This window comes from Rhinatrema bivittatum, chromosome 4, assembly GCF_901001135.1.
Source record: "Rhinatrema bivittatum chromosome 4, aRhiBiv1.1, whole genome shotgun sequence".
In the NCBI taxonomy this organism is placed as follows: Eukaryota; Metazoa; Chordata; class Amphibia; order Gymnophiona; family Rhinatrematidae; genus Rhinatrema; species Rhinatrema bivittatum.
Genome location: NC_042618.1, coordinates 137,751,353 through 137,764,639, shown reverse-complemented (window position 1 = coordinate 137,764,639; position 13,287 = coordinate 137,751,353).

The window sequence follows — 13,287 nt, the reverse complement described above, 5'->3', positions numbered from 1 at the left end:
GCTAGGAACTGGCTTGTTTCCTGAAAGCAGTATATTATTTACAAAAAAAAAAAGCATATCAAGAATCAGGAATTAGCTTACCATAACTTTGCAAAGTTTAAGATTGAAAAAAAAATGCTTTCTGGTTGACTTTTGATATTGAATGTATAAGGGTGATTATAGCCATAACTTAATATAATTCCCATCTTTGTATTGTGGCTATTAGTAGGTTCTATTATCAGGATCCTCTTAGAGAAGGTAAAGAAGAGCTAAGGCAGCATAGGGGCAGGACGTTTCCTATTTTATGTCTCAAAGTAATAGGAAGGAGAGAAGAAGAGCACAGTATAATTACAACCACAGCACAGCAGAAGCTGAACATTTTTTTCCACAGCTAGGTACTGACCCCTAATGTATAAAAATCATTATTACTAAGAGAATATGCATTGCTGGGGCATCATTGTTCACTAAAGTATCCATTGAAAAGAAACAATTCAAAATCTCTCCATCAAAATTCTAGCTTTAATAAGACTTCTACATGTTTTTTGAGCTCCTCTCCAATTTCTTGTTCTAATATTTAATTTCTTTCCACAAAATGTATTCCATCAGGTTCTAGGCTGTGTCCTTGAAGATGAACAGTCATGGAGGAGATTTAAACCATCATTAGTCATGAGCAGATAGGTAGAACAGCTTGAAGAAGAGGTGCTACATATATACCCCACCCATCTATCCTAGCTAGGGTAGAGGCAACTCTCCCCCTGAGAAGCACAGACTGTTTGGCTTACTCTGGAACCCAGGAACAAAGGTATGCTGCGAGGTAAATTTACAGAGGTCTGGTAAGCAGGCAAAAGTCAGTAATTATGGATAATCATGAGAGATTTATTTCAAAGCAAGCTTCATGTCGACTCCATCTGCTTTTAAGACATTATATGGCCTTTTCCTAAGTTTGCCTGTATACATGGACTCAACTCGTTAAACCCTCTAAGCCTGACGAAATACATTTGTTTAAGTTTGTCTATATGCTTGGACTCAACTTGTTAAACTTTTGCGATCAGGCTCAGGGCCCGATCGATGGGAGAGCGTGAATCCTTGGGCCACGGCACAATCCCAGGGCAAGGCTCCAAGGTGCGCGCTGTGGATAAGCGAGCGCATCTGGGCACGGGTTGGGCTGAAGCTTAGAAGCACATGGAGACTTGGAACACTTGGAGACTTGGAACGCTCAAGCCTCTGCTGAACCTACTCACAGGGAGTGAGACCCAGCAATGCAATGTTGGTCTCTGGGGTAGCCCTCCGGCCACTCCGAAAGCCCTTTCGGACTTGTCACTTGGGAACGGCTTAAACATCAGGACAGACGGAGGTCGAGGACAGAAGATGACTGTGACAATGAGGAAATGACAAAGGCACAGAAGACTTGGAACTTAGATGAAGGCACTGGTTCAGGTTTAGGTTTCAGATGTAGGTTTCAGATTCAGGTTTCAGGTATGAAACGAGCCTTGCGCTGCAGTATACCCTACATGGCTCGTGGGCTGGCTTGGACATGGATGGAAGCCGGGACAAGTAATTCCAAAGACCAGGAACAGGAATCAGGGACTCATGAACTCAGAACCAGGGATGGGACCCCTGCTTTTAAAAAACAGGGACTTCCGGAGACTTGACCAGCGAAGTCGTGGAGACAGGCCTTGTGCACAATGTGCCCTACACAACCCATGAGCTGGTCACAGACCACATCGCTGGCACTCCTGGAAGACAAGATGAGGAAAAAGACCTGGAAGGCGGGACTTGGAGACAAAGTTTAGAGCATCAGGCACTTGAGTGAAGATTTGGAAAACTAGACATCAGGAACAGAAGATGCTGAAGACAGGAACTGACAAGAAACCAGGAACATGGAACATGGTGAAACTCCAACTAAAGAACATGAAGAAACGAAGATCAAGAACTCTGATGACTCCTGGAGCAAAGAACTGGAGCAGGCACTCCAGGGGTGAAGCAACTCCTTGCGAAGACAATGAGGGACAAATTGAAGAGCCCTTTTATAGGGCTGGCTGGAAGACGTCATTAGAAAGGGCTGTGGGGCTTTTCCGCCACAGTCCCTTTAAATTACAAGCAGAGGTGCGCGCGCATGCCTAGAGGATGCCGGCAGGAGCAGAAGGGAAGTCAGCAGCCCTCAGACCACGAGGATCATAGCAGCGTTGGCGGCGTTCCTGAGCCATAAACTGGCTAAGCTCATCCATAAAACTGCATTCTCCAAACAGAAACCTCAGATCAGCAAATAAAGGACTACTAAAGATTCCACCTGCTTGCTCTAAACAACTCACCTCAACTCAAAAGAGAGCAATTTCACTAGGAAGCCCTAAACTCTGGAACACCCTCCCAACCGAACTCCGAACACAAGAAAATTTAAAAACTTTCAAAAAAGATGTAAAAACCTGGATGTTTACCAAAACCTACCAACTCACCCAATGACTCTAAATCACCACTCCCCTCACATTGACACCAACAAATAATGATGAACCAATGTAAGAAAGTTACATAACAATGAACCGAAACATGTATAATCTTTCCTACGAACTAAGTTTATAAAACAATAATATCTATGTAAAATTATAATATCTATGTTAACAACCATTTGAACGAACCTTTTGAAAACTCTGTTAAACATCGAAACTTTGTAAACCATTGTGATGGCGAAACTGAACGATGGTATATAAAACTCGACAAATAAATAAATAAAACTGGAAGCAACAGGCAGAATACTGGGCCTCATCAGTGGTGTTTCCTTCTGCCGCGACTGACCGGCAGCAGTGTCAGGGGTGAATGAAGCTGCTTGCTGCTTGTCTGCCGGCGGCAAGCGCAACATAAACCCTTTAAGCTTGACACTTGTTTCAGAAATTTTGATGTTACTAACTAAAGTGCTTTTGTAGTAAGCCATCCCTCCCGATGCAGCCTTGGCAAAACACTGTCCCATGGAACCTGCTATAAATGTACTCTTGAATCAGCCAATAGGCATTGGTATTGCATAATAAGAACATAAGAACAAAAGAAATTGCCATGCAGGGTCAGACCAAGGGTCCATCAAGCCCAGCATCCTGTTTCCAATAGAGGCCAAACCAGGCCACAAGCACCTGGCAATTACCCAAACACCAAGAAGATCCTAAGTAAACTTGATTAATAGCAGTTAATGGACTTCTCCTCCAAGAACTTATCCAAACCCTTTTTTGAACCCAGCTACACTAACTACACTAACCACATCCTCTGGCAACAAATTCCAGAGCTTAATTGTGCATTGAGTGAAAAAGAATTTTCTCCGATTAGTCTTAAATGTGCTACTTGCTAACTTCATGGAATGCCCCCTAGTCCTTCTATTATTTGAAAGTGTAAATAACCAATTCACATCTCCTTGTTCAAGACCTCTCATGATCTTAAAGACCTCTATCATATCCCCCCTCAGCCTTTTCTTCTCCAAGCTGAACAGCCCTAACCTCTTCAGCCTTTCCTCATAGGGGAGCTATCCCCTTTATCATTTTGGTTGCCCTTCTCTGTACCTTCTCCATTGCAACTATATCTTTTTTGAGATGCGGTGACCAGAATTGTACACAGTATTCAAGGTGCGGCTCACCATGGAGCAATACAGATGTTATGGGAGTCTCTGTTTAGTGGACCCTTGGGCCGACCTGCTGGAGACTGGGAAAGGTGGTCAATGTCTCTAGTGAATAGCAGGCCGGGAGGCACATGTTCAGGCAGGACGTAGATGCTCTTCACCCTGGAAGCTGGTACTCCCCCGGGAGGAGCCCGTAGGAGCCCAAACGCTGGGACTTAGGTGGCTTCACCCTTGGAAGCCGAAGCCCCCCTGGGAGGAGCCCGTAGGGGCCCGACCTCTGGGACTTAGGCGGGTTATGGATCAGGACAGGTAACTGGAACCAGACTGGGACAGTAGCAATACTGTAACTGGGTTTGGGTCCTGGAACCAGGCAAGGACTGTAGCAAGACACGGGTACTGGAACCAGGCAGGAACTGTAGTAGGACTCGGGTACTGGAACCAGGCAAAAACAGTAGCAGGTACTGTAGCAGGCAGGCAGGAACCAGCAGGTACTGTAGCAAGCAGGCAGGAACCAAGCAGGTACTATAGCAGGCAGGCAGGAACCAGCAGGTACTGTAGCAAGCAAACAGGAACCAAACAGGTACTGTAGCAGGCAGGCAGGAACCAGCAGGTACTGTAGCAGGCAGACAGGCAGGAACCAAGCAGGAACGGAGCGACGAAGCGAAGCGAGTCACTCCGGGGCACAGCGCAACAGGAAACCAGGAGGCTAACCCGTTGCAAGGCAAAGACTGGATGGCCGCAGCTGGCTTATCTAGGCCGCGGTGTCTGACGTCAGAAATTGGGCGGAGTCACCACTGGCGGGAAACGGCCTAGAAAAGCGCTCAAGTGGTGCGTGCACATGCCTAGGAGCCGGGCGTCCATGGGAGGGCTCGCATCGGCACAGCCCTAGTGGGGACGCCGCCAACCAGGCCACAAACCAGGCCTCTGGAAGCGGGAGCAGGTCCGGGAACCCGGAGGTAAGGGCCTGGCTGCGGTGCTCGCGGCCAGAACCGCAACAGTACCTCCCCTCTTACACTCCCTCTTAGCCGGTCCGGGCTTACTTGGGTGGTCCAGATGGAACTGCCGTAATAAGTCCTTGTCGAGGATGTTATGGGCCGGTTCCCAAGAGTTATCCTCGGGTCCGCAACCCTCCTAGGCAATCAAGTATTCCCATCGGCATTGATGAAGCCAGACATCTAAAACTTCACACACCTGATACGTGACCTCGTCCGGTACTGAAGGATGTGATGGTTCAGGAGCCCAGGAGTGGTACCTGGACAACACAAGAGGCTTCAGCAATGATTCATGGAAGACGTCATGTATGCGCATGGAGGAGGATAGGCGCAGACGGTAAGAGACTGCTCCCATGCGTTCGGCAACTCGAAAAGGCCCACAGAATTTCGGTGCTAGTCGTCTGGACGGGATTCATAGCTGCAGATTTCTGGTGCTAAGCCAGACACGGTCTCCTGGAAGGAAGATGGGTGCTGGCTGACGATGCCTATCTGCCCACTTCTTAGCGGACAGGGCGGCCTTACGGATCTTTTCCTGGGTAGAGATCCACAAGGAACGAAACCGGCGAGCTGAAAGTTGCACTGCCGGGAGTGCACTAGGTACTGGAGAAGGTAAGGGTGGATGAAGTTGCTTCCCGATGGGCGGCTTTTGGACAGTACAAGTAGGGCATGAGCCCACAAAAGCTTGGACGTCCCGTCTCACCATTGGCCACCAGTAGAAACAGTTTAACAAGTCTAAAGTCCCTTTCCTACCCGCATGACCCCCAGGGAGGGAGTCATGGGCCCAAGTGAGAACTGCTCTCCAAGAGCGACGTGGTCAATGTCTCTAGTGAATAGCAGGCCGGGAGGCAGATGTTCAGGCAGGACATAGATGCTTTTCACCCTGGAAGCTGGTACTCCCCCGGGAGGAGCCTGTAGGAGCCCAACCACTGGGACTTAGGTGGCTTCACCCTTGGAAGCCAAAGCCCCCCCGGGAGGAGCCTGTAGGGGCCTGACCGCTGGGACTTAGGCGGGTTGTGGATCAGGACAGGTAACTGGAACCAGACTAGGACAGTAGCAATACTGTAATTGGGTTCGGGTTCTGGAACCAGGCAAGAACAGTAGCAGGTACTGTAGCAGGCAGGCAGCAACCAAGCAGGAATGGAGCGACGAAGCGAAGTGAATTACTCCGGGGCACAGTGCATCAGGAAACCAGGAGGCTAACCTGTTGCAAGGCAAAGACTGGATGGCCGCTGCCGGCTTATCTAGGCCGCGGCATCTGACGTCAGAAATTGGGCGGAGTCACCACTGGCGGGAAAAGGCCTAGAAAAGCGCCCAAGTGACAAGAGCGCGCGCCTAGGAGCCTGGCGTCCATGGGAGGGCTCGCAGCGGCGCAGCCCCAGTGGGGATGCCACCAACCAGGCCACAAACCAGGCCTCTGGAAGCGGGAGCAGGTCCGGGAACGTGGAGGTAATGGCCTGGCCGCAGTGCTCGCGGCCAGAACCGCAACAACAGAGGCATTATGACATTTTCTGTTTTATTATCCATTCCCTTCCTAATAATTCCTAACATTCTGTTTGCTTTTTTGACTGATGCAGCACACTGAGCTGATGATTTTAAAGTACTATCCACTGTGATGCCTAGATCTTTTTCCTGGGTGGTAGTTCCTAATATGGAACCTAACATCGTGTAACTGTAGCAAGGGTTATTTTTCCCTATATGGAACACCTTGCACTTGTCCACATTAAATTTCATCTGCCATTTGGATGCCCAGTCTTCCAGTCTTGCAAGATCCTCCTGTAATGTATTACAATCCGCTTGTGATTTAACTACTCTGAATAATTTTGTATCATCCACAAATTTGATAACCTCACTCGTCGTATTCCTTTCCAGATCATTTATATATATATATATATTGAAAAGCACCGGTCCAATTCAGATCCCTGAGGCACTCCACTGTTTACCCTTTTCCACTGAGAAAATTGACCATTTAATCCTACTCTCTGTTTCCTGTCTTTTAACCAGTTTGCAATCCATGAAAGGACATCGCCTCCTATCCCATGACTTTGTTTTCTTAGAAGCCTCTCATGAGGGACTTTGTCAAACACCTTCTGAAAATCCAAATACATTACATCTACCGATTCACCTTTATCCACATGTTTATTCACCCCTTCAAAAAAATGAAGCAGATTTGTTAGGCAAGACTTCCCTTGGGTAAATCCATGTTGACTGTGTTCCATTAAACCATGTCTTTCTATATGCTTCCAACATGTCTGAGGCCTGGCCGTTCTGAAGACCTGATGCCAAATCTATTTATTATTTATTTATTTTTAGATTTTTATATACCGGTGTTCCTATACTTGAGATTTCTAGATAACAGTATGCAGTACTGACTCTGAATCATATGACCTTAATTCTACTGTGACACTCTTTTCAGCTTATCCTCTTCAGAGTGATCATTCCCGCCTTTCTTAGGCTCTAAATAAAGAGAAGAAGGAGACTAAAACAGTACAGCATAGTCCTGGTGCTGTCTATCTAGGATCTTGCAGAGCTGTGGAATCTTGTTTGAACTGGACCAGCTTGGCAGGTCAGCAGCATTGCTGTATGGGAGACTTGGGTTTAATTCCCAGACCCGATTTCTGTTCCCTGGGCTGACCAGGGAGAGCAATGCTGATAATACCTCTTCGCCAGACTCAGGGTGCATATGCACCAGGTTTAAGAGGGAGCTGCTGTTCATTTCATGGCTCCTGGTAATTGTTACCACAATGGATGGGCAGAGGATGGGGATTATGAAATAAGAGAAAACCTCCTGGGTAGTGGCAAATGAACACTCCTGCACTGTAGTCCAACAGAGGCTGGTTCCAATTGAGCTAGAAGCCCAAAGGAATAAGAAGAAACTGCTGGGGCAAAAAGAAGAAAGCATGACTTTACAATAGCTGCTTGTGGCATGAATGCCAGTTGTTGAAGCTGAGACAGTCAGGTGGCATGTGCTTAATGTAACGCCCCCTTGACCGCTTACCTCGTGGGGCGTTCCTGGGTTTGGGACTGACCTGGCAGGAGCACTCCTTGGTGCCTCCACCTGAGGAAGATGGTGTTAGTGGGAGGGATTTCCCTCCCTTCACCCCAGGAAAAAAAATGGGGCTGTGAACAAGGCTGGCAGTATGTACAAATATATACAAGTTTATTAGACTATGCAAGCATATACATTTCTACATGACTATGTACATTGCTAATAGGATGTCAAGCAGCATATTTATCTACTTGTGGTTAGTAGTCTCAGGTTACACAACTATATATATTTCTACAAGGTGGCAAGAATATTTAATATTTGGCAATTTGGGGTGTCCACAGTATATCACCCTGTAGAATAGAGGGGACCTCGTGCACTCCCACCCACTCAAGCATTGTTATTATTCTCCCCCTTTTTCCCCAGTGTCACTCAAATGAACAGACACAACCGGGCTGGTGGGAACTATTGGCCTGGCCGGGGGAGGGGAAGACTTCCATCTTCTTCTGCTCTGCTGAGAGGTCTGTGCGAACACTGGGGCTGGGGAAACCCAAGTTTGTCTCCCAGTCTGTTGTGGGGGGGAGGGGACCGTACTCTACCTCCCACCAGGGGTCCCAAGTCCCACCTCCCAATCTCTACTGCTATGCTTCAGTTTTCTTTTTTTTTTGACAGGAAGGTTTTCCCCCCAGCTTCAGTTTACAGCTGTCTTGTATTCAGTAGGTTTGGTTCTCTGCAGGCATCATTTTTAGTTTTTGGCCAGGCACCTACTATTATACAGCATAGCTTCTCCTTAATCTCTTATCTAACCCTATTATATAGGTCACCTCTCAGCCAAAAAGGCTGAAAATCAGACAAGACCAGCCCTGCTAGTCGGGGTGAAAATTTGTCTGCCTTACAGTACTGTCTTCCAGCACATTTCTCTCACAAATCCCTTCCCCAGTCAGAGTTCTGTAATTTAGAAGTTTAAACCCTCTGAATTTTCGGTTGGTGATATTTCCTACAAAATTACCCAAGGGACTATGACATGCACATTTCCTACCTGAATGTCTGACTAATCCATTCAATGGTCAGTTAAGTATCCTCACAGCAGGACATCTGGCAGCCTTTTCAGTCTCCTGAGCTTAAGGTTCAGGTTACATAGTTGTATTCTGTTCTTTTCCACCTATAGCTCACTTAAACCTCAGTCTTATGGGGGGAGAGGGGGGAGTCATTAATATCTGTATTTTTAAAATCCCGGTTATAAAAAAAAGGTCAGTCTTACAAAGCTGCATTTTCTTTTTCTAGTATAAGTTAATTATCATTATAGGGAAGAAGAATGGCCTAGTGGTTAGAGCAATAAGCTGGGAATCAGGGTTCAAATCCTGCTTTTCCCACTGACAGTCATTGAAACTTGCAGCAAGTTACTTTATCTCCCATTATCTCAGGTACCCACGTAGATTGTAAGCTCTTCTGGGCAGGGGCATTTTGTACCTGAATACTTATCACATTTGTACAGAGCTGCATACAATCCAGTACTGCTAAAAAAAAAAAATAAATATTATATTATATGGTTCTTAGCTGCCAGTTTTACTCAAAGTATCCTGCATGATGAACAGTAGCTGCAGTAATAATGATGGCCAGGGTTTTTTTTTCCCCCCCCTGCCAGTACCTTTTTTCCCCTTTTGCATCAGCCCCTGAGAAATGACAGGAGGGGAGGGGATGGATAATGGTGCAGAGTAGCTCTTCTCTGCTCCACTTTATTTGCTCCAGTCTCACCCCTCCCCTCCTGATCTCTGCAGGCTGCTGCATGGGAGGGGAGGGTCAGAACAGAACAGGTAGCAGAGGGCTGATCTCAGCAGAGCATTGGCCAGTAGAGTTATGGAGCCAACTCTCTGTATGCCATGAGCAGGGACAATACAGAATAACACCAGAACCTGGTAATTGTCCATACTGTAACCTGTAATTAATTAATATTTTTAGTAGAGATGTGAATCGGAACCGGAATCGGTTCAGTTCCGGTTCAAATCGTGCATTTTTTTTCGTCCGGCCCGATCGTTTTTTTTTTTTAATCGGCTGCGCCCGATCCGATAAACAAAAAACCCACCCCGACCCTTTAAAACCGCTCCCTTAGCCTCCACCACCCTCCCGACCCCCCCAAAAATGTTTTTAAATTACCTGGTGGTCCAGTGGGGGTCCCGGGAGCGTTCTCCCGCTCTCGGGCCGTCAGCTGCCACTAATAAAAATGGCGCCGATGGCCCTTTGCCCTTACCATGTGACAGGGTAACCATGCCATTGGCCGGCCCCTGTCACATGGTAGGAGCACTGGACGGCCGGCGCCATCTTTAAAAATGGTGCCGGCCGTCCAGTGCTCCTGGACAGCCCAAGCGCGAGAGAACGCTCCCGGGACCCCCGCTGGACCACCAGGTCATTTTAAAACGTTTTTGGGGGGGTCGGGAGGGTGGTGGAGGCTTAGGGAGCGGTTTTAAAGGGTCGGGGTGGATTTTTAGGTTGTGTCCTAACTCCCGTTAGTGTGCACTAGCCCGATTAATGATTTTTTCACAATAAATCTGTGAAATTTCTATTGTATCGCACTCTTTAATGATTAATGACGATTTAAAAAATATCGGACGATATTTTAAATCATCAAAAAACGATTCACATCCCTAATTTTTAGTACTATTATGTATTTTTTTTCTTTTAACCATTTTGGCTCTGATTCTCAAAGCCATTTACATGCATAAATCTAGATTTTATGCACAAAATGCCATATAAAATAGTCCGGGGCTCTGTGCATATAAAAATATTGTTGTAAGTACTGAGGATAGGTGTTCCGGGGGGTGGAATCTGGTACGAACTCTCCTGTGCTTATCCTATGCTCTCTTGAATTTCAATATTGGCCTTGTCTCCACTACTTCCACAGGGAGGGTGTTTCATGTGTACATCACACACTTTTCTATTTTAAAAATTATAAATGTAATTACACAAGCTACGCCCTCAATAAAACAGGCATTACGTTCTGTGGGTAAGTTTATGTGTGTTCTAAGCCAATTAAGTATGAATATGCCAAGCAAACTTAGATGTCTACGTTTATTTTGAAAATTTGGGGTAAAGTCTGCATGTAAAAGCTACACGCAGGCTACCACAACACACATATTTATAGAATTACCTTTTCAATATGTTTCTTTGGCAACTCGTAGAGGTTTTCTCATGACGGTTTCCTGAATCTTAATCTGAGAAAAGCAACAGTAGGGGAGAGAGAGGAGATGGGGGCTGGTGGAAACACATGGTGGACTAGTTGACTGTCTAGAGTGCCACAGTTGTTGGGGCAGCATGGCAATGGCATCTCTTTCTTCCTGCCGGGCCTGTTAAAGGAAGTGGAGCCATGTGGGTCCACACCAGCGGGAAGAAGGAGATGCCATCGCATCCCCACGAAGGAGCAGGAGCAGGCTGTGGCCTTGGCCCACGTGGCTGGGAGGAGGAGGTGGCAGAGCAGAATCTGCCTGCACGGCAAAATCAGGAGGTGAAACAGCGTTGCGTCTACTCATGTGACTGAAGAACGGAGAAGGAACAGGAGGCAGAGCGGCATCGGGCGGAAGCAGGAGCAGTGTCAGCCCCAGTGGCCTGAAGAAAGAGATGTTGTCCCATCAGTCCTTGTGGCTGAAGGAGGCGGTTGTTGCTGCTGCATGTGCTTCCAGAGGGGGAGAAAAGTGAGTTTGTGAGTGAGAGAGTGAGAGCATGAGGGAGTAAGAGAGTTTGGGTGTGACAGCCTTAAGGGACAGAGTGAGAGTGAGCATTGAGTGAATGTTTAATCATAGTAGCTTCAGAAGTGACTGTATTTAATCAGAGCAGCATCAGAAGCAACTTTTTTTTTTTTGTCACATCCAGTACTGACTACTAAAAAGTCACAAATTTCCATGGTCATCTGGAGCAAACCCATTGAAGTGATGCAGAAATACTTACTTTTTTGCATGTGTTGGCAGTGATTAGAAAAATTCAACAGGTGAAAAGCATCAACAAACATAAGGCTTTCTCTCAAAGGCAATCTTTGAACCAGGCACTAAATTTGCTTATTTTAAGAACAAAAGATACACCCTGCTGGATCAGCCCAGCATCCTGTCTCCAACAGTGGCCAAAGTACTTGGCAGAGCCCAAAATGTAGATCTGTTTATTGTTACTCATTTCTATGGATCACAATGGCTTTCCCTAATTTACCTGGCTAATAATATGTTACAAACCTTTCCTCCAGGAACTTGTCCAAGCTAGTCACCTTGAGCACATCCTCTGACAACTGATTCCGCAGCTTGAGTGAAAAAATGCTTTCTACAATTTTTAAAAAAATCTGCTGGTTGTTAGTTTCATGGAGTGTCCCTCTGTTTTAGTATTGAAAAGGTAAATAGCTGTCCTTTATTTACCCATTCCACCTCACTCATGATTTCAGAAACTTCTATCATGTCCCCTCTCAGCATCTCTTTTCCAAGCTGAAGAGCCCTAACCTTTGTAGCCTCTCATCATAGGAGAGATGTTTCATCCCTTTCATCATTTATGTCAACCTCCTTTGCACCTTTTCTAGTTCCTCTATGTCTTTTTTTGAGATGGGGGCAACAAGAAATGCACACAATACTCAAGGGGTGGTCTCAGTATGGCTTGATACAGAGGCAATATGAAATTCTCCTTTTTATTTTCCATTCCTTTACGGGTCATGCCTAATATTCTATTTGCTTTTATGACTGCTGGCACCTATTCTCTTGCAATATTTTAATGAGAAGTCACATACTATGGTTTAGATTAGGTTTTCTTTTTATACTGATAAGAAAGAAGGCATTTTTTAGTTATCAAGAAACTATAACTTCTAGATGAGAGCCTTGTGCCTTAAGGTCTGTACCTGAAACATTTTAGGCAAGCAGCAGAGGGCAGCAAAGGACTGTTAGTAGCTACCTTCCTCAGCCAAAAAAGGCTTGACTTCCCAGAACCACTACATGTGCATTTAGATCATCAACATTAACATACGCTGCAGCTTCAAAGGGTGACAGACAGCTCTTGTACATCAATGAAAAATAACACACTGGTAAGCTGTCTAGGAAAATAAAGAAAGCAATTTATATTTTAATTGGGATGTTCTAAATATCTAGCAAAGTGAAAGCATAGGAGAAATCTGGAGACTTGCAAGTAATTAGTGCAGAGTGTCTGCTAAGCAAATCCCAGTTTTATTTGCCCTTCAGTACAACATTGTGTATTCTTATTTTTATAAAATGTATAAATACTTACCAGCTAACTAGTGGTGAAGCTCGTTAGGTAGCTGGATAAATCAGGACTTATCTGGGTTAGTGGCAGCGGCTGACACTTTCCCAGATAAGTCTGTACTTACCTGGCTAAGTGTTTCAGGCTTTTTTTCGCTTTTTTAAGGGTTTTAGGTGCTAGCACAGTAGCGCTACAAACTTAACTCCAGCTCTGACTGGGGGCTTAAGTTTCCAGCTCTAAGAAAGTTGCGCTGGCCAAATGCAGTCTCTCAGCATCCGGGAGTACTGCTTAATCCTCTCATTTGCATGGGATTTCCATGCAAGGGCACTAAGCAGTAGAGATGTGAATCGTGTGCCAGATCGTCTTAACGATCAGATTCAGCTGGTGGGGGGAAAAATCTGATCGTTAAGATATGTGAATTGGAATCGTTTCCGATTCCAATTCACATCGCTAATTTTTTTTTTAGGGAGGCCCGCGCGGCTAAAAAAAAACCCCACCTGACCCTTTAAATCGACCCCCCC